General features: G+C 41.1%; 1 long non-coding RNA gene across 1 annotated transcript in view; it reads left to right on the plus strand.

The window, feature by feature from the left end:
* LOC130071799 (uncharacterized) overlaps window positions 1–27,447 on the plus strand; it is an 85,259-nt gene that overhangs the window by 49,323 nt on the left and 8,489 nt on the right. The window lies entirely within an intron of this gene.

Here is a 27,447-nt window from a genome sequence, read left to right on the forward strand (position 1 = left end):
TTGCTGTCTCTCATTGGTAGTACCCATCACTCTTTTAAAAACAGATCCATCGGCAATGGTCGTTGTTGCTTATGTCACCTCAATTTAACAACTCCCATCATGAAGGAATGACTTCCAGTCGCGTAAGTTTGTCAATCAAAATCTTTGCCAAATATGTGTAGCTTACCTTGAACTTATGAAATATAGACTACTAGTCAGCTTCAATAAACCATGGTTTCATTAAAGGATTTCTGTGCTCAGTGGTTATGTATATTTATAGTCGTCATTGGGAACCGTTGACCAGTATGCGCTCTCATTGTGTGAATGAAGCGTTTTAAACGAGGGGGGAATGAGAACTAGCACAAGAGGAAATGAATCAACAAGGCCAGTCTTACTCAGCAGATCCTGTAGCCTCCACTGTTCATCTCTTTCTTTCTGTCCCTCTTTTCTCTCGGTCACTTCTCTCTCCCCACTTGCCTACATTCCTTACAGTTTTGTTCTCCTGCCAAGGAAACTAATCAAAAGGCCTTCTACTTTTTCTTTGTACTTCTGTCTGTCTGTCTTTCTCCCTCTCTCTCTTCATAGTCGACCTCTAACTGCTTATCCACTGTGTAACCCGTGGCATTATGCACGCTCTTCGACAACCTCCGTGGCCTGTGATGTCATGGCTGAAGTCGGGGCGGTTGGGAGGTGACCCCGGGGCAGCTTTGCTTGTGGCTCCCAGAGCTTGTGTGGTGGGAGGGATGAGAGTAGTAAAATGATCTTGTTTCCGACTGTTTGGAGAGCCAATCTCCCTCCATGGTTGTGTACAGATTTATACTCCTTTTATAGAGCGTGCTCCAAAGGAAATTAAAACAGTCAAAGTGTCCCTCTTTTCCTGCTGCCCTTCCCTTACAAAGGACCCATAATCTAATGGCCTCAATGTCTTACCTTTCATCTTGGCTCTTGACTCTGGTATGCTTGCTCAGGGTGGTCTAATGATGGTGCATGCATGACCATTAACTTCCTGGGCTATAAACTCATAAACAGCAGCTAGATGGTTAGGAGAGTATCGCCTGCATGCATAACGTAACATGCATGCATACGTGTGCAGTTTAAGGTATTTTGAGGATAAGACATTATCTCACTTACAGACACCCATGCAAACCCCCTATCTCCACAAAGCCCACCGCAAACGCACAGTTCATATCATAACCCCAACCTTCCAATTGCCTATCATTTCAGATAGTATTTTGATAGAGGCCCGAGCACACCTTATAACACTCCCAAACCGCGATAAAGCCCTGTCGTGCTGCTAGTGTGTCGTGCTGACGAGGAAAAACCCTTATCAGTGACGATGTTAATGTTGGAGAGTAAGATGGCATCAAACTGATGCCAATCTTCATGCGCTCTACAAGTAATTTTAATGCACAAACACATGTATCCATGGGCACACCGCATCTACAGGTAGGCTATTTGCCTTCATTTGTGCACACTCGTTTATTGAGAGAAAATGATCTGCTTGGTGTACATTTCTCTCCGGAATCAGAGATTAGATGTTGAAAGCGATCAGAATAAGAGAGAGAGAGAGAGCAAAAGGATGAGCAAGAAAGAGAAAAAAAGAGAGGTGATGTTGAGACACACCGTTTGACTCATCATGTAGTTTTTTTGGAGACTGTCATTTCCTACCATTTCACAGATGCATATCAAATTCTGCAATCTGCTTCGCGGAGATAAGGCCCACTAGATGCTGGAGTTGCAACATCCCACTGAGCGAATGAGAGAGCAGACAGGTTTTCATAGTGATTACCCTGTGAGATAGAGCCTTTCCAGCACCCTCAGCATCACTGATCAGTGCTCTAATCTCACAGAGACTGGCGTCTGCCAGCCCAGCAAGCATATGCACATGGCCCTATGTAAGAGTCATAACTATGCTTTCGCTCTGGAGGGAGATGCAGCGATGAATGTCGCCTCGCTGAAAGCCAAAAGTGAAGACTCCCATCTGGAAACTTTTTGTATAAGTGTTCCATTATTAAAGGAGGCGACTGCAGTGTTTATTCGGTGAAGCCATTGCAGGTCGGGTTCATTAAAGGTCTGTGAGTTAGATGAGAACATTTTTAGTTCGTTTTTTTGTTTGTTTTTGATAAATCTGTGAAGATGATCTTGGAAGCTGAATGCTTAGATTGCAAGGATGAATTCTGTAGTGGTGAGACATGGGGGTCTCGGGAACAGCACAGATACTAGACACAACTAAAGCAAAAGTGTGGAAAAACAATGTGTGTGTTTTGTCTGGAGAGGTTTTCACCTGTGCTGCCTCGCTCTTGCGTATGGCTGAAGACCCAAAGATTGCTTAAATGAGGCCTGGATAGAAGGCTTCTCAGCTCCGAGGCAAATCCCAATTTGTCAGGTCTCCATGCTTTTACTCAGCGAACGTCCTAACCGATCTACCCTGCCAAATGATCCTACTCCAATAAAACAGTTCTTCAAAGAAAAGCTTTCGTCCTTATGATGTCCATGGTGAATTGGTGAAAGAAAGCCTTCTGGGGTCTCTGAAAATTTCTGTCTTTTTTTGGGGGGGGGGCTGATCCCTGCTCCCACTAAACTCTCTCGGGGACAGACACCATGTTCCATACCTCTCTATCCCCTCAGCCCCAACTTCAGTAATGTGCCAGGCTGGCCTAGATTCGCCCTCTCTAGTTACCTGGTGGTGAAAGCACATGGGGTGCGGATGGGGATGGGCCGTCCAGACTAACACTCCCCTGAGCCTGTTCTGGCATTAGCACTTGCCCCCTTTGCTCTATCAATGGAAGGCTGGATGAATGTGCCTGTTTGTGCACAGACAGTGGGGATGAATTTGTCTGCCTCAGAAAAGAACAGGAAGGCCTGAATGTTGTCTGTCCCACAAGGATGCATTGAATTCAAGAGTGTCTCAAGTGGGACATATGAACACTGCTGAAGCTGCTAAATGTTACCTCTCACAGGTGAGAGTGGGCTCAATGCTGGCCTCAATATCGGTTCTTTCAGGAGAAATGAAAATGACCACTTGCTTTGCTTTGCTTTGCTACATAAGAGTGCTTTCAACCCCAACTAAATGCAAACATTAATAGCTGCAATGCTGACATTCATTGACAAGACAAGCATTAATGTTAGCAGTCAAAGAAAGGCTGGAAATTGTGTCTTCAAGAGTTGACTAGCTTCGGTGATTATGAATTTGTGATCATATTAAAAATTATGGATAAACATACACCTGAAAATATGCTAGTTCTGGATAGCATAATTTATCCTCTGTAATTTAATTGAAAAAAGACATTTGTCTTTTGACAATTGACATTTGCACCATCTTCTGAGCATTGGGCAATAAAATAGCTATAGGGTCAGCAATCAGATAGGAATATCTAACATCCGACTTTGAATTAAACACAGCATTAACAATTTCATCCACTATACAATTTGTTATTCTCAAAATCAGAGTGCATTCACCGACAATGCACTCTGATTTTCTGTTATGAACACAACATGAACTATAATTGTTTAATAGAGGGGGGTCCTGAGTATAAAATTATAGAAACTTTACTCATTTCTACTGTCAGCTTAAGAACTCAAATGCTAACTCAATAGCAAAAAACTCCAAGAAAGTATTGGTATGTTCATGAAACAAAACATTTGTGTTGAATTTTGTTTGACAGTGAGTTCAACTGATTATGAGCACATAAATCAAACATGACAAACCAATCATGAGGTTTACTGTATCACCATAACATCCAAGAAACCACAAAGCTGACAAAATTGTAGATGTGTAATTTGTTAAAAATATGTTTATGCAGCATCCCAAGACCATCTCAGTGTCCAATTTCTGATGCATACGGTAATTAAATCAGTGTCTGAATTGTTTGCTTGTTTTTCCAAAAATAGTGATTGTCACTATATAATTATTGACTCGACAATAGCTGTTTTACAAAGTAAAAAAAAAAAAAAGAAGGAGAAGAAAGAAATGTGATGCTAGCTATCTCACAGCTTCTGCTTTAGCCCGCTTCGCTTTCTTGATAGAGAAAGGGTACAATACTCCTGTCCCAGGTGGGCACGCCGACCCATTTTCTCACAGTACAGTCAGGACCAGGACCACACCTCTCACTTTAGACTTTATTTACAGTCAAGCGCAGACCTCTGCTGTTGTTGGGGTTTTCACTTAACATTGGCAGAAACAAAAACCTTTCTTGATAGTGTCTGTTTATTTATACTGTTTTATTGTTTTGTTTTTTTACCAGGGTTCAAAATGGACACTTAACAAATGTGTCAAATGTGAAAAAAAAGGTTGATACAAGGATCTAAATCAAATTGCAGGGACGATAGCCTGATGTAAATGAGTTTAAAGGTACAAAATGTAAGAATTTTGTAATAAAATATCCAAAAATCACTTGCACAGTGTGATATATTTCCTGCAGTTGTGTACTTACAATATCCCAAAAGTCTCCAAAGATTTTTTATTTCAGAGAAATTCCAATTTTAAATAAGTGGCCGTCCCGGAAAAAAACGTCGCCTGTCAATGACGCAATATCCGCGCTATACTCGGTTTCCGCTCATACTGCCATATCCATGACGTAACCATGCCGACAGACGTGGACAACTGCGTAGCGCGTAACGTTTAGCGGCACGCAGTTCTCGTTTCTTTCAAACATAAACCATGGCGAGCAGACTTTGGGACAAACAAGGAGAACTATTCGCACGGGATTAGTATTATCTGGTGACATATAGTAATTTGTAATAATTGCGGAGTTTGTCTGTGATCTTAATCCCGTGCGAATCGGCCATGTCTGTAATTTGTAAAGTAAAAATTCCCCCGCAAATTACCTACTATATTTCGCCGAACACAGAGGTCCTGTGATAATATTAGTCCCGCGCGAATCGGCATCTCTGTGATTTGGCCGGATCGTATAACTTATCATTTTTTCAAGGTTTTTGTTTCATGTGCGCCTTTTTATCCATCTTTCGCGAAGAATGGAGGCTGGTTTGGAGTGTTTTGATAGTATTTTGGGTGCTGGGTCATATCGCAACTACACAATTTGCAGAAAGTGAAAGCTGAAAATCATCAGAAGAGCAAAAACAAAACGAATGATTAGATGGAGATGAATGACATGTATAGCAGCATGCGGTAAGGAACTTTATTCTGTTTATGTCATAATATATCATACAGCTAGACCTCTAACGAAAAGAAATTTCCAAGCCTATTGACGTCATATCTGGGAGATAAGTCAGTAAATTTGAGTAAAATCACAGGCTTTGGTTATCCCGTGCGAATGCGCCACACGAAATTCAGATGTGGCGGGCTAATTTTTAAATCACACAAGGTCCCCAGATAATACTAATCCCGTGCGAATAGGGCTAAGGAGAACTAAAATGAGGATCAATATCAGCGTGGCGTTTTTGAGATGTCGAGAGCTAGCGTCCGCGACTAACTCAGACTCGACAGAGCTTCACGAGTCACGACTTGACAGCTTTATTAGACAGGTGAGCAAATGTGCATAAAACAAATCAATGTTATATAACGTTAGCTCAACATGATGAAATGTTAGAATATGGTCAGTATGTTATTTTAATGTTGATCTAGCTTACTGCTAGTTTCGTATAGCAAACGAACTAACACGTAGTATAACATTATAACTTTCAACACACATTTAAATGCCGTTTAGTGTGATAGTGTAATGTTAGACCAAGCGAAGCAGCGCTGCGTTACCTCACAAGTTTAATTCGTCTAATAAACGGACCTGTGTGAGTAATCCAGCACTCGCGGGTAGTTCGGTAGAATTAAATGTCCTTATTCCTTTATATCCGCGGGACTCGCGTGTGATATCTGTCTCTTTAGCAATCGCGACCTGCTTCATACCACATGTTAAAAAACATGAATGTTTGCACTCATCCAAAAACATTATTAGATCCATCAGCATGACAGCAAGTCCCATCATTCAGCTCATCACTGCGTCATCAACCTACACCTGTGTTATTGTTGGAAACTGCGCCCTCTTGTGGCGAAAAAATCTTACATATTGTGCCTTTAATGTAAATGATGCGAGAGATGTAGGCCTACTGAGGATGTGTATATATATATATATATATATATATATATATACTGTATATGTGACCCGTGCTGAGTCGGAATGCTAATTATGAGCAACAGACACAACAAGTGAAAAATGTCAATTTTAGTCAAATTCGAACTTTTCACAAAAATCAGTTCATTAAGCCCTCGTTTAGCGATAGCAACTCAATTTCTAAAAGTACTTTGTGAATATTCATAGCGAATTCTCGATGGCATGAGTCTGAACCAATGAAATGTGATTTTCAAACTCAAGCTTATGTAAACAAAACAATCTTACTCGCGCTGACTGACACATCCAAAAGCGTGCGCACAAAGACGCCTCAGACAGCACACAGAATTACAGTATTTCTTCAGAATATCTGTCTTGGTGTCTTAAATGTCATAAAGTGAACCTTTGGTTAACTGTTGGGAAAAAAAAACATCTGATATGTAACATCATATTAGATCCATGTGGTACAGTAGAACTCGTATAGGCTGTCTGTTTCATTAATTGCTTTAATGTATCATGGAAAAAAGTTGAATATACCTGTATATTTTTCCTATAGATATTTGGTTTTGACTTGGTTTGTGTCAAATTTGGTGTTATTACCAGGAAATTTTAAGGTATGGTTGCTAGGTGATTTTGTTTTGGAACCTTATTTTGGATTTTTCTCAAAATTGACTTTGCTGACTCTATCGACTTCAAATAGGAGTAGCTCATATATCCCATATATATCCCATATATCCCATCATATACTGTATATACACTCACCTAAAGGATTATTAGGAACACCTGTTCAATTTCTCATTAATGCAATTATCTAATCAACCAATCATATGGCAGTTGCTTCAATGCATTTAGGGGTGTGGTCCTGGTCAAGACAATCTCCTGAACTCCAAACTGAATGTCAGAATGGGAAAGAAAGGTGATTTAAGCAATTTTGAGCGTGGCATGGTTGTTGGTGCCAGACGGGCCGGTCTGAGTATTTCACAATCTGCTCAGTTACTGGGATTTTCACGCACAACCATTTCTAGGGTTTACAAAGAATGGTGTGAAAAGGGAAAAACATCCAGTATGCGGCAGTCCTGTGGGCGAAAATGCCTTGTTGATGCTAGAGGTCAGAGGAGAATGGGCCGACTGATTCAAGCTGATAGAAGAGCAACTTTGACTGAAATAACCACTCGTTACAACCGAGGTATGCAGCAAAGCATTTGTGAAGCCACAACACGCACAACCTTGAGGCGGATGGGCTACAACAGCAGAAGACCCCACCGGGTACCACTCATCTCTACTACAAATAGGAAAAAGAGGCTACAATTTGCTAGAGCTCACCAAAATTGGACAGTTGAAGACTGGAAAAATGAATGTCATCTGAATGTCTCGATTTCTGTTGAGACATTCAGATGGTAGAGTCAGAATTTGACGTAAACAGAATGAGAACATGGATCCATCATGCCTTGTTACCACTGTGAAGGCTGGTGGTGGTGGTGTAATGGTGTGGGGGATGTTTTCTTGGCACACTTTAGGTCCCTTAGTGCCAATTGGGCATCGTTTACATGCTACGGCCTACCAGCATTGTTTCTGACCATGTCCATCCCTTTATGGCCACCATGTACCCATCCTCTGACGGCTACTTCCAGCAGGATAATGCACCATGTCACAAAGCTCGAATAATTTCAAATTGGTTTCTTGAACATGACAAGAAACATGACATGCTATCCTTTCAATATGGGCCAACATTTCTAAAGAATGCTTTCAGCACCTTGTTGAATCAAAGCCACGTAGAATTAAGGCAGTTCTGAAGGCGAAAGACGGTCAAACACAGTATTAGTATGGTGTTCCTTATTATCCTTTAGGTGAGTGTATATAAATAGTCAGCTATGTGATTATCACTAAATAATTATTGACTCAGCAGATAAATATGACCCTTCACTATAGATAATGCTTTACAAAGAGCTACATATGATAATGTATTTGTTCAATAAAATACCTAACTCACCAGTTGAGTAATAAAAACGCCATCTCCGCATCACTTTTACAACATTTCAAATCCCTCAGTTCGCTCCATCTCTGATAAGCCAAGCCTATGTTGATTCTCATTTTATTACGAGCTCTGTGACGTATCTTTTTGCCGGCAGGCTCTCGCTCTCCTCTGTTCAGCGTTTGTTTTAAACGGGTGATTCTCTGGAGGTTGGAGATTTAGCTGCTCCATGTCAGTATTTCTCTTTCGTTGTGACAACTAACTATGCCACTCCCACACCAGACACGCGTCAAAGTTGCAAAGTCGGTTTATAGACAATTTGACAATTTCTCGCAATTACCATCCCGACCAGTCTAAAATGTAAACACTTGTAATAGGCTTACCATAGTGGCCCAGGATAAGACAAAAACACTTTTTGGAAGAAGGATTAATTGTTTAACTCATTGTTTAAATTCTTGTTAATGCTGAACAAAAAAGTTACATAGTGTACCTTTAAATGTTAATTTTCGACCCTGTCCACAACACTGGACAATCCAGCAGTAGAACATCCCATCATGTGCCTTAAAGCTTCCAGCTGCATGTTTACAGTGATCATGGACTTTCAAGCCATTTTACCCTGACACAAGAGTTGTGTGGGAAACGTGGGCTTCACAAAACCTTCAGAATACTCCGAACTTCATGACCAATATGAAACCACAAAAAGCAATAAAGGTGGCCCTTAACCACGAGTGTTTATGTGAAACCCTTTCTCTCTATTCCTTTTTATCTTTTTCACTTCTCTTTACATGGTGTTTCTCTTTCACTCTTTGTATCTCTGAGCTGTGCTGTATAGTGAAACACTGTACAGATGTTTTGTCTTTGCAAAGCAGGCGCGCACAACCAAGTGTGACAAGCAGTCAGCCGTGGACCATCAAAAATAATTTTTTTTTCTCCCAGCCTTTTAGACAGATTTTAGGGCATATTCAGACCTAATAATACAAAATAAGTATTTCCTGCTTAATGTTTTCACTTCCTGTTTTGTGTGTTTGTGTGTGTGTGTGTGTGTGTGTGTGTGTGTGTGTGTGTGTGTGTGTGTGTGTGTGTGTGTGTGTGTGTGTGTGTGTGTGTGTGTGTGTGTGTGTGTGTGTGTGTGTGTGTGTGTGTGTGTGTGTGTGTGTGTGTGTGTGTGTGTGTGTGTGTCTTGAGTTGGGGTTTTTGGGTGTGTGGTGGGGTTTGGTTTAAGCGTACTGTAAGTGCAGAATAAATCAATGAAGAGAAAGAGTGCGAATCAGAGGGAAAGACCACAACAGAAAGAAAGTGGCATCCTGATACCTGCATCTGGTTTGTTCCTGGAAAATGTTTCTTAGAAGCAATCACAGATTCTCTGACCTCTGCCGATGATCTGTGCTTCGGGAATTTTATTTTTATTTCATAAATGACTCATTTGTTAGATCAAGCATCACAATTGCTCATTCGTGGATTAGAACAAACCCCTAACTCTTAGTATTTGTGATCTGGAAATATGATTGATACCTCACATCATGCCAACTGAAGATAAAGATGCGCAGACTTTTTGCCTGGCAGATGATAAAACAGGTGAAAGAAATCCCACAGATCGACTGACATCAAACCTGATTTTATTTATATCTAAAGACCAGAATATTTCTGAGACTTGGTAGTGGGCAACCACCCAGAACACCCTAGCAACCACCCAAAATGCCTTAGAAATGCCTTGGCAACCACCCACAGCAATTTAGCATTGTGTCAGACTTTTTGAGCTGACCAACACCGTCATACTTTCTCATCAACCAGGCATCCAAAGTTAAACCAAAAGCACTTCCCTGTCTTCTTTCTGCATTCAAATTAATAAACACTTCTGTAGCTTTCTGTGGGTTTTAAACAATCGCCTTATACATGAGCAGGAAACTAAAGAGAAACAACTGTAAAGGGTAATGCCGTTTTTTTCATGGCTTTGCCTTTGTCCCGGCCTTATGAGGGACCGGCTCGATCCGGTTTGTTGTTCAGGAGTGAATGTTAGTGTGTTAGTCCAAAAATCCACCAATGAAAATGCGTCGGTCTTGCTTTTACAGATCTTATTATCAGCTCAACAAATTGAGTGCATTCAAAAGTAAACATTTAATATCAGAGTTTAAGTTTTGGTTTGTTCTCCTTTTTTTAAAGTTGACATAAAATAAAAACAAATTCACTGTATCTTTATTCCATCTATTTTTCGATTCATCCATCCATTTCATTTTTTAACATTTGTTTTGAATTTTAAATCGAAATGTCCTAACTGGGTCTTCCAGTGAAACGACTGGGTTTTCTGTGGTGATGTTGGCCCATACAGGACTTAAACACCGGCCCTCTGTTACAATCGACTGCAAGCTCACGTTAGATCTGCCTTCATCCAAATCAACAACCAATGGCTAGAACCAAGTTTCACTCGGATATACAGTATCACACAAAAGTGAGCACACCCCTCACATTTCAGCAAACATTTTAGTACATCTTCTCAAGGGACAATACTATAGACATGAAACTTCTAGAGTAGTCAATATGCTGCTTGTATAGCAGTATATATTTACTGTCCTCTGAAAATAACTCAACACACAGCCATTATTGTCAAATAGCTGGCAACAAAAGTGAGTGCACCCTAAGGGAACATGTCAAAACTGTGTCCAAAGTGTCAATATTGTGTGTGAGCACCATTGTTATCTAGCACTGCCTTAATCCTCCTGGACATGGAGTTCACCAGAGCTGCACAGGGTGTCGCTGGGATCCTCTTCCGCTCCTCCATAAGGACATCACGGAGCTGCTGGATGTTAGACACATGGCGCTTCTCCACCTTCCGCTTGAGGACGCCCCACAGCTGAGGTCTGGAGACATACTTGGCCACTCCATCACCTTCAGCTTCTTCAGCAAGGCACTTGTCATCTTGGCGGTGTGTTTGGGGTCGTTATCATGCCGTTCGGCACAGTTTCTGAAGGGAGGGCATCATGTTCTGCTTCAGAATGTCGCAGTACATGTTGGAATCCATGTTTTCCTCATGCAGCCCCAGACCATGATGCTACCACCACCATGCTCGACTGCAGGCAAGACACAATGTTCTTGGTACTCCTCACCAGGGCTTCGCCACACATGCTGGACACCACCTGAGCCAAACATATTCATCTTAGTCTCATCAGACCACAGGACAGGGTTCCAGTAATTCATGCTCTTGGACAGGTTGCTTTCAGCAAAACTGTTTGCGGGCTTTCTTGTGAGCCAGCTTCAGAAGAGGCTTCCTTCTGGGACGACGGCCATGCAAACCGACTTGTTGCAGTGTGTGGCGTTTGGTCTGAGCATTGACAAGCTGACCTTCCTCTTCTGCAACCTCTAAAGCAATGCTGGCACGGTCATGCATCTGTGTTTTGAAGCCAGCGTCTGCACCTGACGCACAGCACTAGCACTCAACTTCTTTGATTGACCCTTGCGAGGCCTGTTACGAGTGGAACCCGTCTTGGAAAACCTCTCTATGACCCTGGCCACCGTACTGTAACTCAGTTTCAGGGTGTTACCAATCTTCTTATCCACCTTATTCCTGACGACCTTACTGCGTTTTGAATTATGGGTGGCACTTCCGGTTTGGGGAACTTCCATTCAAAAAGGCTGAAACGAATCATTTCAAATCATAAGGTTGCCCTACAAATAAAGCTGATCCGTCAGTTTGACTGGATGAGCTGTCAATTTTCCTTCATGATTTATTTTCAGACATCATGAGAATAACGTTATACTTGGTATTTTAACGTGACATGTTATAACAAGAATATCTACGGCAAGAGCTCTTTTCAGTCGCTGCTTTCTTTTCCTCATGATGATTTATATTTTTTCCTTTGCAATCCGCTGTAAAAGTATGAAAAAAGTACAACATATACGGCACATTTATGGTCTGTTCTCCCGAATTTAATTTACGATAATAATTCACTGGAATGCACGAAGAATCTCTCGCTATTCTCCTCAAATCCTCACGTCTCTTTCCAGGTTTGTTTTCACAGGTAAATGCAATTTATAATCTGTCAAAATGACGGAAATCACTTTGATATAGTGTCACGTAATGCTGAAGTTAATGAACATTTTTGATTAAGGCTTGTTATACAAGAGTTATATTTGCCTACTACAGTGATATTTAACCAAAGACTCGCGCGTTTGGGGCTATTTCTGGTCTGTTGATCTTGTTGATTATTCTAAACTTTTAAATTTCATTTTAATGTTCGATGGTTGAAGGGTAAGTCGATTAATGTCATCTCATTGTGACACTTTTTTAACGTATTGCGTTCATAGAGCGCGCCTTTCACTGATTGTTTACAGCTTAACGGAAGTTACACCCATAATTTGCGCAAAGCATTATGGGGCGTAGGAATAAGGTGGATAGCCTGGGCCATTTTGTGGAGAGCAACAATTCTTATTCTCAAATCCTTAGAGAGTTCTTTGCCATGAGGTGCCATGTTGAACACCCAGAGGTCAGTTTGAGAGAATTGTCCTCAAAGCACAAATTTTAACTGCTCTAATACAGATATACAAATTTGTATGGTCCTTTCAAGCAGACAAAAACATGAACATGATGAATAGGACATGTGGCTTTGCATGGTTAGACGACGTACAGCTATTATTACTTAGGGTGTACTCACTTTTGTTGCCAGCTTTTTGACAATAATAGCTGTGTGTTGAGTTATTTTCAGAGGACAGTAAATATATACTGCTATACAAGCAGCACATTGACTACTCTAAAATATATCCAAGTTTCATTTCTATAGTATTGTCCCTTGAGAAGATATGAAATGTGAGGGGTGTACTCACTTTTGTCAGATACTGGTCACCTTGATTTTGCCAAAGCATGTTCCTGGGTCTATATATTTTGTTGATCCTGGAACAACATTCCCGTCCTAAAATTTTGTCCAAACCCTATCCCTACCCTCAAACCTAACCTTACCCACATCTTACCCTTTAACTTAGCCTACCTTATATTAAAATTATGAAGTGAATAACACTGATAAGCACCTAACCCTAAACTTTACATAAACTGTAAACTTGTCCCTCAAATCTATCGCTAACTTCCATTACATGGCAACTCTTAGCTGCACACTAAACTACAAGTGTTTTGTCAAATCTGATGATCATGTTTTTCCAGCATGATTTGAGAAGATCCAAAGAGCAATTTGGCCGTCAAAGGAGTACATGGATTTGCTTCTGTGATTAGTGACCTAACAGAGCAGAATTTTATATATCTCTTACTAATTATATGTCATAATATTTCTTTGTTATTTCCTTATTTAAATTAGATTATCATTTGAATCCCAGACTTTTGGACCCCAATTCATGTATTTTTAAGTGTATGTGTGTTTATGAATGTGTCTCTTGGGGGAGAAACAATGGAAGAACACATGCTGTAACCGCCGTACCCTCCTACATACTTTTCTCAGGCTATTGAACATGGTTACCGTTACTCCACCCCTTGCTTGGCATTTCATTACCAAGGGACTATATTTCTATGAATTTATATCAGACCTGAAAGAGGAAGTGCAGCTAATAATATCAAACTAATGCAATGTGTGATTTGCGTGCGTGCGTGCGTGTGTGTGTGTTTGTGTAGGTGAACGTGTGAGTGTGTGATCTGGGATGCCCCACCATCATCAGAAGGAGCCGTTTGACCTTTGCAGTGGTTCCAACAGAGAACCCAAGAGTGAAGAGGTTGTCCTTCCTCTTTCTTTCTCTTTCTGTCTATCTCGAGTGTCTATCTGTAATAAAAGGCAGTGGAGGCCGGGGTCACTTCAATGCTTGTGTTTTTAAATTTGCCTAAGTCTAGTAAATTTGTGTAAATCTAAAGCAAAAGTGCTTGGTCACATGAGTGGTCTCCGATCAAGGACAGGCGTTGGAGAAAATAATTTTATTTCAAAGCACTGATACATACGAGCGTTTTATCCTGGAGACAATCAAAGCGCCTTAGGAATGAGCAAAATTCCTTTGCCCTTTATAGGATATGACTCCGTATTTCCTTGGCGGGGTGCAGAAAGAGTGACCAAAAAAGAGAGACGGAGAAAATGAGAAAGAACAAAAGAGAAAGGGAGGGCACGGCGTGTTTAGTTGAAGCATGTTTGTATGAGGTCAAGCGTCTGACCCCTCGCATTGCTAGAGACCTGCGGTTGAACCGCTCTCCTCGCTTCTTTACGCTTTCATCTTTAGCTCCATAACTCGAGTCTGTGTGCGCACGGCCCCCGCCACCTTTTGATTCCTTTAATTCAATTTAATACATAAACAAATACATGAAGGGAGTGAGGGAGTGAGGGAGGGCAGGAGAGGGAGATGAAGGGAAGGATGAGAGGATGAAAAGAAGAGGAGACTCGTCTTGATTGTAGCTCATAAAGCTCTCATGGCTCGGAGACGAGAGGCCACCGTGCTGTTTCTAAAGCCTTAGTCATAAGTCTCCGTGCTTTCATTCTGCCGTACTATATAACCGCGCCGTTAAAAGATCCGACTTCTTTTTAGTCATAATTTAGGCATCTTAATTTAGAAGTAAAATATTGTTGTTTTTGTAGAATACTCTTCATAAATGTAGATCTTACCTTGACTTCACGCGTCACGTTAATCTTCTGGTATACTCTCCCATGATGCTTTGCATCCATTAGTATTCGAAGAGGCATCCGTGATTGCATACTGTCTAAATTTGTAAGTAATTACTTTGCGAAAAAAGCATGTTCTGAATGTGTATAGAATTAACTTATCACTTGACCTATCACTTGACTTATACATTACACACTGAACACATTCCATATGCATAGAATACTGAAACTGCATATTACATTAGCAGTATAACAAAAAAGTATATATAGAATGCTGTATGCAACAATGCATTGTGACTTTTAACTGCCAAAGATTAAGACAATTTACAAAATTGAAATGAAAATGCTGGAGGAAAACTGAACGCCACTCACATGCAATGTGATGAGGTCATGTGTCATCTACGTTGTGTGTAAATCAGAGACAAGATGCTCTGGCTTTTTCTCATTATTTTTTTTTTTTTTTACAAATTAGCAATTTTGGATGAATTTGTATGATTTGATCAATTTTTTTTATTTTTTTATTTTTTTAATAAATAAGCATGAAGGCCACCTGAACTCCACCACTGAACCTAATCCTGGGGCATAAGCAGATTGCATGAAAATGTACAAACAAGTTTGCACAAATTCATATGAATTCACCATCAATTCATTAAAAAGTGTCAAATAGTTAAAGGGATAGTTTACCCTAAAATTAAAAATCTGTCATTAATTACTCACCCTCATGTCGTCCCAAACCCGTAAGACTATCGTTAATCTTTGGAAATTAAGATCTTTTAGATGAAAAGTTAATTGTGAAATTCACATTTAAACATTGATCAGCGAACATAAACAGAAACTCAACCGAACCTACTTGACACAAGAGAATGAACCTCATTGGCTCTTGCTGAAGCTCAAACGTGATGTGTAACACGAGAATGAACCTCATTGGCTCTTGCTGAAGCTCAAACGTGATGCGTAACACGAGAATGAACCTCATTGGTTCTTGCTGAAGCTCAAACGTGATGCGTAACACGAGAATGAACCTCATTGGTTCTTGCGGAAGTTCAAACGTGATGCGTAACACGAGAATGAACCTCATTGGTTCTTGCTGAAGCTCAAACGTGATGCGTAACACGAGAATGAACCTCATTGGTTCTTGCGGAAGTTCAAACGTGATGCGTAACACGAGAATGAACCTCATTGGTTCTCGCTGAAGCTCAAACGTGATGCGTAACACGAGAATGAACCTCATTGGTTCTTGCAGAAGCTCAAACGTGCTGCGTAACACGAGAATGAACCTCATTGGTTCTTGCAGAAGCTCAAACGTGCTGCGTAACACGAGAATGAACCTCATTGGTTCTTGTGGAAGCTCAAACGTGATGCGTAACACAAGAATCAACCTCATTGGTTCTTGTGGAAGCTCAAACGTGCTGCGTAACACGAGAATGAACCTCATTGGTTCTTGTGGAAGCTCAAACGTGATGCGGAACACGAGAATGAACCTCATTGGTTCTTGCTGAAGCTCAAACGTGCTGCGTAACACGAGAATGAACCTCATTGGTTCTTGCTGAAGCTCAAACGTGATGCGTAACACGAGAACGAACCTCATTGGTTCTTGCAGAAGCTAAAACGTGATGCGTAACACGAGAATGAACCTCATTGGTTCTTGCTGAAGCTCAAACGTGCTGCGTAACACGAGAATGAACCTCATTGGTTCTTGCAAAAGCTCAAACGTGATGCGTTACACGAGAATGATCCTCATTGGTTCTTTTGGAAGCTCAAACGTGATGCGTAACACGAGAATGAACCTCATTGGTTCTTGCTGAAGCTCAAACGTGCTGCGTAACACGAGAATGAACCTCATTGGTTCTTGCAAAAGCTCAAACGTGATGCGTTACACGAGAATGATCCTCATTGGTTCTTTTGGAAGCTCAAACGTGATGCGTAACACGAGAATGAACCTCATTGGTTCTTGCTGAAGCTCAAACGGGATGCGTAACACGAGAATGAACCTTTATTGGTTCTTGCTGAAGCTCAAACGTGATGCGTAACACGAGAACGAACCTCATTGGTTCTTGCAGAAGCTCAAACGTGATGCGTAACACGAGAATGAACCTTTATTGGTTCTTGCTGAAGCTCAAACGTGATGCGTAACACGAGAACGAACCTCATTGGTTCTTGCAGAAGCTAAAACGTGATGCGTAACACGAGAATGAACCTCATTGGTTCTTGCTGAAGCTCAAACGTGCTGCGTAACACGAGAATGAACCTCATTGGTTCTTGCAAAAGCTCAAACGTGATGCGTTACACGAGAATGATCCTCATTGGTTCTTTTGGAAGCTCAAACGTGATGCGTAACACGAGAATGAACCTCATTGGTTCTTGCTGAAGCTCAAACGGGATGCGTAACACGAGAATGAACCTCATTGGTTCTTGCTGAAGGTCAAACGTGCTGCGTAACACGAGAATAAACCTCATTGGTTCTTGCTGAAGTTCAAACGTGATGCGTAACACGAGAATGAACCTCATTGGTTCTTGCAAAAGCTCAAACGTGATGCGTAACACGAGAATGATCCTCATTGGTTCTTTTGGAAGCTCAAACGTGATGCGTAACACAAGAATGAACCTCATTGGTTCTTGCTGAAGCTCAAACGTGATGCATAACACGAGAATGAACCTCATTGGTTCTTGCAGAAGCTCAAACGTGCTGCGTAACACGAGAATGAACCTCATTGGTTCTTGCTGAAGTTCAAACGTGCTGCGTAACACAAGAATGAACCTCATTGGTTCTTGAGGAAGTTCAAACGTGATGCGTAACACGAGAATAAACCTCATTGGCTATTGCTGAAGCTCAAACGTGATGCGTAACACAAGAATGAACCTCATTGGTTCTTGCTGAAGCTCAAACGTGATGCGTAACACGAGAATGAACCTCATTGGTTCTTGCAGAAGCTCAAACGTGCTGCGTAACACGAGAATGAACCTCATTGGTTCTTGCTGAAGTTCAAACGTGCTGCGTAACACAAGAATGAACCTCATTGGTTCTTGAGGAAGTTCAAACGTGATGCGTAACACGAGAATAAACCTCATTGGTTCTTGCTGAAGCTCAAACGTGCTGCGTAACACGAGAATGAACCTCATTGGTTCTTGAGGAAGTTCAAACGTGATGCGTAACACGAGAGTAAACCTCACTGGCTCTTGCTGAAGCTCAAACGAGATGCGTAACACGAGAATGAACCTCATTGGTTCTTGCTGAAGGTCAAACCTCCTGCGTAACACGAGAATGAACCTCATTGGTTCTTGAGGAAGTTCAAACGTGATGCGTAACACGAGAATAAACCTCATTGGCTATTGCTGAAGCTCAAACGTGATGCGTAACACAAGAATGAACGTCATTGGTTCTTGAGGAAGTTCAAACGTGATGCGTAACACGAGAATAAACCTCATTGGCTCTTGCAGAATCTCAAACGTGCTGCGTAACACGAGAATGAACCTCATTGGTTCTTGCAGAAGTTCAAACGTGATGCGTAACACGAGAATGAACCTCATTGGCTCTTGCACAATCTCAAACGTGCTGCGTAACACGAGAATGAACCTCATTGGTTCTTGCAGAAGTTCAAACGTGATGCGTAACACGAGAATGAACCTCATTGGTTCTTGAGGAAGTTCAAACGTGATGCGTAACACGAGAATGAACCTCATTGGCTCTTGAGGAAGTTCAAACGTGATGCGTAACACGAGAATAAACCTCATTGGTTCTTGCTGAAGCTCAAACGTGCTGCGTAACACCAGAATGACCCTCATTGGCTCTTGCTGAAGCTCAAACGTGATGCGTAACACGAGAATGAACCTCATTGGTTCTTGCAAAAGCTCAAACGTGATGCGTAACACGAGAATGAACCTCATTGGTTCTTGCAAAAGCTCAAACGTGATGCGTAACACGAGAATGAACCTCATTGGTTCTTGCTGAAGTTCAAACGTGCTGCGTAACACGAGAATGAACCTCATTGGTTCTTGCTGAAGCTCAAACATGATGCGTAACACGAGAATGAACCTCATTGGTTCTTGCAAAAGCTCAAACGTGATGCGTAACACGAGAATGAACCTCATTGGTTCTTGCAAAAGCTCAAACGTGATGCGTAACACGAGAATGAACCTCATTGGTTCTTGCAAAAGCTCAAACGTGATGCGTAACACGAGAATGAACCTCATTGGTTCTTGCAGAAGCTCAAACATGATGCGTAAACACGAGAATGAACCTCATGGGCTCTTGCTGAAGGTCAAACGTGCTGCGTAACACAAGAATGAACCTCATTGGTTCTTGCAGAAGTTCAAACATGATGCGTAACACGAGAATGAAACTCATTGGTTCTTGCAGATGCTCAAACGTGATGCGTAACACGAGAATGAACCTCATTGGCTCTTGCTGAAGTTCAAACGTGATGCGTAACACGAGAATGAACCTCATTGGTTCTTGCTGAAGCTCAAACGTGCTGCGTAACACGACAATGAACCTCATTGGTTCTTGCTGAAGTTCAAACGTGATGCGTAACACGAGAATGAACCTCATTGGTTCTTGCTGAAGCTCAAACGTGCTGTGGAACACGAGAATGAACCTCATTGGCTCTTGCTGAAGTTCAAACGTGCTGCGTAACACGAGAATGAACCTCATTGGTTCTTGCTGAAGTTCAAACGTGATGCGTAACACGAGAATGAACCTCATTGGTTCTTGCTGAAGCTCAAACGTGCTGCGGAACACGAGAATGAACCTCATTTGTTCTTGCTGAAGTTCAAACGTGCTGCGGAACACGAGAATGAACCTCATTGGTTCTTGCTGAAGTTCAAACGTGCTGCGGAACACGAGAATGAACCTCATTGGCTCTTGCTGAATCTCAAACGTGATGCGGAACACGAGAATGAACCTCATTGGCTCTTGCTGAATCTCAAACGTGATGCGTAACACAAGAATGAACCTCATTGGTTCTTGCTGAAGCTCAAACGTGCTGCGGAACACGAGAATGAACCTCATTGGTTCTTGCTGAAGCTCAAACGTGATGCGGAACACGAGAATGAACCTCATTGGCTCTTGCTGAATCTCAAACGTGATGCGTAACACGAGAATGAACCTCATTGGTTCTTGCTGAAGCTCAAACGTGATGCGTAACACGAGAATGAACCTCATTGGTTCTTGCTGAAGCTCAAACGTGCTGCGGAACACGAGAATGAACCTCATTGGTTCTTGCTGAAGTTCAAACGTGATGCGTAACACGAGAATGAACCTCATTGGTTCTTGCTGAAGTTCAAACGTGATGCGTAACACGAGAATGAACCTCATTGGTTCTTGCTGAAGCTCAAACGTGCTGCGTAACACGAGAATGAACCTCATTGGTTCTTGCTGAAGCTCAATCGTGCTGCGGAACACGAGAATGAACCTCATTGGTTCTTGCTGAAGTTCAAACATGATGCGGAACACGAGAATGAACCTCATTGGTTCTTGCTGAAGTTCAAACGTGCTGCGGAACACGAGAATGAACCTCATTGGTTCTTGCTGAAGTTCAAACGTGATGCGTAACACGAGAATGAACCTCATTGGTTCTTGCTGAAGTTCAAACGTGATGCGTAACACGAGAATGAACCTCATTGGTTCTTGCTGAAGCTCAATCGTGCTGCGGAACACGAGAATGAACCTCATTGGTTCTTGCTGAAGTTCAAACGTGATGCGGAACACGAGAATGAACCTCATTGGTTCTTGCTGAAGTTCAAACGTGATGCGGAACACGAGAATGAACCTCATTGGCTATTGCTGAATCTCAAACGTGATGCGTAACACGAGAATGAACCTCATTGGTTCTTGCTGAAGTTCAAACGTGATGCGTAACACGAGAATGAACCTCATTGGCTCTTGCTGAAGCTCAAACGTGATGCGTAACACGAGAATGAACCTCATTGGTTGTCGAAGCTCAAACGTGATGCGTAACACGAGAATTAACCTCATTGGTTCTTGCTGAAGTTCAAACGTGATGCGTAACACGAAAATGAACCTCATTGGTTCTTGCTGAAGCTCAAAGGTGATGCGTAACACGAGAATGAACGTCATTGGTTCTTGAGGAAGTTCAAACGTGATGCGTACCACGAGAATAAACCTCATTGGTTCTTGCTGAAGCTCAAACGTGATGCGTAACACGAGAATGAACCTCATTGGTTCTTGTGGAAGTTCAAACGTGCTGCGTAACACGAGAATGAACCTCATTGGTTCTTGCAAAAGCTCAAACGTGATGCGTAACACGAGAATGAACCTCATTGGTTCTTGCAAAAGCTCAAACGTGATGCGTAACACGAGAATGAACCTCATTGGTTCTTGCTGAAGTTCAAACGTGCTGCGTAACACGAGAATGAACCTCATTGGTTCTTGCTGAAGCTCAAACATGATGCGTAACACGAGAATGAACCTCATTGGTTCTTGCAAAAGCTCAAACGTGATGCGTAACACGAGAATGAACCTCATTGGTTCTTGCAAAAGCTCAAACGTGATGCTTAACACGAGAATGAACCTCATTGGTTCTTGCAAAAGCTCAAACGTGATGCGTAACACGAGAATGAACCTCATTGGTTCTTGCAGAAGCTCAAACATGATGCGTAAACACGAGAATGAACCTCATGGGCTCTTGCTGAAGGTCAAACGTGCTGCGTAACACAAGAATGAACCTCATTGGTTCTTGCAGAAGTTCAAACATGATGCGTAACACGAGAATGAAACTCATTGGTTCTTGCAGATGCTCAAACGTGATGCGTAACACGAGAATGAACCTCATTGGCTCTTGCTGAAGTTCAAACGTGATGCGTAACACGAGAATGAACCTCATTGGTTCTTGCTGAAGCTCAAACGTGCTGCGTAACACGACAATGAACCTCATTGGTTCTTGCTGAAGTTCAAACGTGATGCGTAACACGAGAATGAACCTCATTGGTTCTTGCTGAAGCTCAAACGTGCTGTGGAACACGAGAATGAACCTCATTGGCTCTTGCTGAAGTTCAAACGTGCTGCGTAACACGAGAATGAACCTCATTGGTTCTTGCTGAAGTTCAAACGTGATGCGTAACACGAGAATGAACCTCATTGGTTCTTGCTGAAGCTCAAACGTGCTGCGGAACACGAGAATGAACCTCATTTGTTCTTTCTGAAGTTCAAACGTGCTGCGGAACACGAGAATGAACCTCATTGGTTCTTGCTGAAGTTCAAACGTGCTGCGGAACACGAGAATGAACCTCATTGGCTCTTGCTGAATCTCAAACGTGATGCGGAACACGAGAATGAACCTCATTGGCTCTTGCTGAATCTCAAACGTGATGCGTAACACAAGAATGAACCTCATTGGTTCTTGCTGAAGCTCAAACGTGCTGCGGAACACGAGAATGAACCTCATTGGTTCTTGCTGAAGCTCAAACGTGATGCGGAACACGAGAATGAACCTCATTGGCTCTTGCTGAATCTCAAACGTGATGCGTAACACGAGAATGAACCTCATTGGTTCTTGCTGAAGCTCAAACGTGATGCGTAACACGAGAATGAACCTCATTGGTTCTTGCTGAAGCTCAAACGTGCTGCGGAACACGAGAATGAACCTCATTGGTTCTTGCTGAAGTTCAAACGTGATGCGTAACACGAGAATGAACCTCATTGGTTCTTGCTGAAGTTCAAACGTGATGCGTAACACGAGAATGAACCTCATTGGTTCTTGCTGAAGCTCAAACGTGCTGCGTAACACGAGAATGAACCTCATTGGTTCTTGCTGAAGCTCAATCGTGCTGCGGAACACGAGAATGAACCTCATTGGTTCTTGCTGAAGTTCAAACGTGATGCGGAACACGAGAATGAACCTCATTGGTTCTTGCTGAAGTTCAAACGTGCTGCGGAACACGAGAATGAACCTCATTGGTTCTTGCTGAAGTTCAAACGTGATGCGTAACACGAGAATGAACCTCATTGGTTCTTGCTGAAGCTCAATCGTGCTGCGTAACACGAGAATGAACCTCATTGGTTCTTGCTGAAGTTCAAACGTGATGCGGAACACGAGAATGAACCTCATTGGTTCTTGCTGAAGTTCAAACGTGATGCGGAACACGAGAATGAACCTCATTGGCTCTTGCTGAATCTCAAACGTGATGCGTAACACGAGAATGAACCTCATTGGTTCTTGCTGAAGTTCAAACGTGATGCGTAACACGAGAATGAACCTCATTGGCTCTTGCTGAAGCTCAAACGTGATGCGTAACACGAGAATAAACCTCATTGGTTGTCGAAGCTCAAACGTGATGCGTAACACGAGAATGAACCTCATTGGTTCTTGCTGAAGTTCAAACGTGATGCGTAACATGAAAATGAACCTCATTGGTTCTTGCTGAAGCTCAAAGGTGATGCGTAACACGAGAATGAACGTCATTGGTTCTTGAGGAAGTTCAAACGTGATGCGTACCACGAGAATAAACCTCATTGGTTCTTGCTGAAGCTCAAACGTGATGCGTAACACGAGAATGAACCTCATTGGTTCTTGTGGAAGTTCAAACGTGCTGCGTAACACGAGAATGAACCTCATTGGTTCTTGCTGAAGTTCAGACGTGATGCGTAACACGAGAATGAACCTCATTGGCTCTTGCTAAAGCTCAAATGTGCTGCGTAACACGAGAATGAACCTCATTGGTTCTTGCAGAAGTTCAAACGTGCTGTGTAACACGAGAATGAACCTCATTGGCTCTTGCTGAAGTTCAAACGTGCTGCGTAACACGAGAATGAACCTCATTGGTTCTTGCAGAAGTTCAAACGTGCTGTGTAACACGAGAATGAACCTCATTGGCTCTTGCTGAAGCTCAAACGTGATGCGTAACACGAGAATGAACCTCATTGGTTCTTGCAGAAGTTCAAACGTGCTGCGTAACACGAGAATGAACCTCATTGGCTCTTGCTGAAGCTCAAACGTGATGCGTAACACGAGAATGAACCTCATTGGCTCTTGCTGAAGTTCAAACGTGCTGCGTAACACGAGAATGAACCTCATTGGTTCTTGCAGAAGTTCAAACGTGCTGTGTAACACGAGAATGAACCTCATTGGCTCTTGCTGAAGCTCAAACGTGATGCGTAACACGAGAATGAACCTCATTGGTTCTTGCAGAAGTTCAAACGTGCTGCGTAACACGAGAATGAACCTCATTGGCTCTTGCTGAAGCTCAAACGTGATGCGTAACATGAGAATGAACCTCATTGGTTCTTGCAGAAGTTCAAACGTGCTGTGTAACACGAGAATGAACCTCATTGGTTCTTGCAGAAGTTCAAACGTGCTGTGTAACACGAGAATGAACCTCATTGGTTCTTGCTGAAGTTCAAACGTGCTGCGTAACACGAGAATGAACCTCATTGGTTCTTGCAGAAGTTCAAACGTGCTGCGTAACACGAGAATGAACCTCATTGGTTCTTGCTGAAGCTCAAACATGATGCGTAACACGAGAATGAACCTCATTGGTTCTTGCTGAAGTTCAAACGTGCTGCGTAACATGAGAATAAACCTCATTGGTTCTTGCAGAAGCTCAAACGTGCTGTGTAACACGAGAATGAACCTCATTGGTTCTTGCGCGTCAAGCGAACATGCTTGAGCTTCCGTTAACCACAACTGATGTGTGAGTTGAAAGCCTAAATTCAATCTGTAGTCTTCAATCAAGTCTCTTCAGAAAATTTCTGAATTTTTTTAAATTAGTTTTACAATCCCTTTATGAACTTTTTGAAGCGTCAAAGTGGTAGTTGCGTCAATGTAGGAACAGAAAGCTCTCAGATTTCATTAAAAAGATCTTCATTTGTGTTCCGAAGACGAACAAAAGTCTTATGGGTTTGGAAAGACATGAGGGTAATTAATGACAGCCAATTTTTTTTGTCATATCTAGTAATTTATTTAAAATGCAATTCATACATAGCTGCAACTAATATCCACCATATAAAACCAACATGAATGCAAAGAGTACAGTGATACATTTTTGAACTAAATTTCTCAAATATTTTGGGGGGAAAATGTCATGGACACTATTCTACTTCATGCCATTCTTATTTTGCATAATTCCTGTTCTTCCACTTCCAATATTTTTTAAAAGTTGTAGGCTGTTTGCCTAGTACCTATACATATTCATTAAGTGAGAAGCTACAACTCCATTCCGAACATGGCCACCACACCCACATATACATAAGAACAGACCACTTACACCATACGAAAACAACACACATGTGGGGACAGAGAGGACAAGGACACACGAGGAACCACGCGAGCACGTCACGGTGCCTCAGCCTCTGTGCTGAATAAAGCTTCTCTTTTTCCCTCTCCCGTCTCTCTGACGCGGCCCAATCCCATTATTATTTGGGGGAAGACAGCTAGTTCCCTCAGGAGTGCCCTGTTTGAGTCCGTTGGATGTTTCATGCTCTGGGAGCCAGGCCAAAGAGAACAACACGCGCGCACACACACACACACACACACACACACACACGCACACACACACACACTCACACACACACAAATAAAAAAGCCCAGTGGCATCTATGACTGGCAAACACAGCAGGAATGCAGCTGAACAGTTACAGTCATAGACTAGTGCTACAAACACAACAAACAGGTTTTTCATCAGTGAGGCAGAATATCGTGGACTTTATTAAAGACTTGCGAGAAATTATCAGCTTTTGAATATATCTTGTCAGTTTTCTCATTTTTGATGACCAGAATGAGTGTTTTAGTCACTTTTTTGGGAGTAGCCTACATTCTCTGTAAGTGTTGTTTGTGTTTTTTGCTCTTATTTTTCCAACCAAGGTTGTTTTAAATGTGCTTTATAAATTAATTTAATTGTGTTAATTGTCATGAATGTGTTCACTTTTTCTTAGATCTTTCTCAAAAAATTTCTTGAGAAATAAATATAGAATCAGATTAGACATTGTTGACATACAGTACAGCAATATTATGACGCTATAAAGGTAATTTGTAGTTAAAAAGTAATAGCCGAGATTGTTTGGTCTTTACAAAAAATGATATTTTATAAGAAGTGTTTGAGTTCATATTTTAATTTCTGAAGTTAAAGTTCATATTTTGGCATTCAGTGTTGTTTTGGACCCCATTGACACAAATTATTAACGCATCTTACATTTCATACAGTTGATGGTGACGAACATGAAGCAGGGCAACAACTCACTGCCTGATGTAGAATGCATAGAAAATTCAAGATATCGGAGCAAAAATGCCCTTGTAGAACTTTTTGTCTCATATTCATATCATATAAAAGCAAACACCACACAAGTAACGAGTGCAATATCATACCAGTAGGCCTACTGTTTTCCCCCGAATAGCACGGGTGCAAATATGATACTGATTTTATACTACAACAGTTAAATAAATAAGTAGTTAAAATTGTGATATATTTTAGACAAAATTTTGTCTGTTTTTTTGTTTTTTTACACATAAAGCCATAGCAGAACGACTGTGCTTCTCTGAGCAACACAGCAGTGTTTCTAAATGAATGAATCGGGGAACCAATGATTCAATGGCCTATTCATAAAGAGAGCCATTTACTTCATTCCTGAATGAATCAGCCATTTGAACAAATATAATAAAATGAAAGACTCAATGACAATGGAGTTTAGACAATTAGGCTACTAGTTTTAGATTCTTATTTAGAGCATCATTTCATAATAAAAAAAAATCATATTTCCATATTAATAAAAATCCTATCAAAGTTATAGTTCATCCAAAAAAACTGTCATCATTTACTCACGCGCATTGCCGTGGAAGCCTAAAAAGTTTATGTGTAATAAATTCTATGTTGAATAAAAAAATTTAAAGTTTTTTTTTTTTTTTTTTTTTTATGCTTTTCTCATTTAACACAATAACGACTTAAAATTATCTTTTGGGGGTAATTTCTCTGCCAAATTTGATGTGCAATTAATTTGCCATTAATTAATCCCCACCACATTGTGTAATTAATTAGATTTAAAATTTGAATCACTTTGACAGCCCTATTGATTTTTGTTGAACTTGTTTTTGTTGAACACAAAATCTTGTTGGAATATATATATAAATATATATATATATATATATAGGCCTACTGTATATATATATATATATATTCCAACAATAACTTGTGAGTTCACAACAACCAAGTATATTAAATGAAGCTCGAACATGTTTACTTGATGCATGAGAACAAATGATTCTCACTTGTCATGCAAGTACGGATGAGCTTCCCGTTTACTATATATGATGTTCTATGTAAAAGCCTAAATTAAATCTATTCAGAAGACTTGGGTTAGACCTCTCAATTTATATGGGTAACTTTTACGATGTTTTGTTGTAGTTGACTTTTAATGGAGGGACACAAATCTCTCAGGTTTAATTAAAAATATCTTCCATTTGTGTTTCAAAAGCTTCATGGGTTTGGAATGACATGAGTAAACGAAGAGAGAATTTTTATTTTTGGGTGAACTACCCCTTCAAGAAAACCTTTAGTGATTTCCTTTCAGCTAATTTACCGAAGATTAATCACGCCACTGATAGATCTATGCCTCAATGAATGTTATAGAATTAGTGCAGTCAAATCGATTAATCGTGATTAATCGCATCTAACATAAAAGTTTCTGTTTATATAATATATGTGTGTATAAATATTATTACTGTATATATATGTGTGTGTGTGTTCACAGACACACAAACACACATATAATCTATATACACACATATATTATATAAACACAAAATGTTATGTTAGATGCGATTAATCGTGATGAATCAATTTGACAGCAGTTTGAATAGAATAGAATAGAATAGAATAAAATAGAATAGAATAGAATAGAAAGAGGGGTGTG

This window comes from Rhinichthys klamathensis, unplaced genomic scaffold (assembly GCF_029890125.1).
Source record: "Rhinichthys klamathensis goyatoka isolate OS25496 unplaced genomic scaffold, OSU_Roscu_1.1 h1tg000461l_1, whole genome shotgun sequence".
Classification (NCBI taxonomy): domain Eukaryota; kingdom Metazoa; phylum Chordata; class Actinopteri; order Cypriniformes; family Leuciscidae; genus Rhinichthys; species Rhinichthys klamathensis.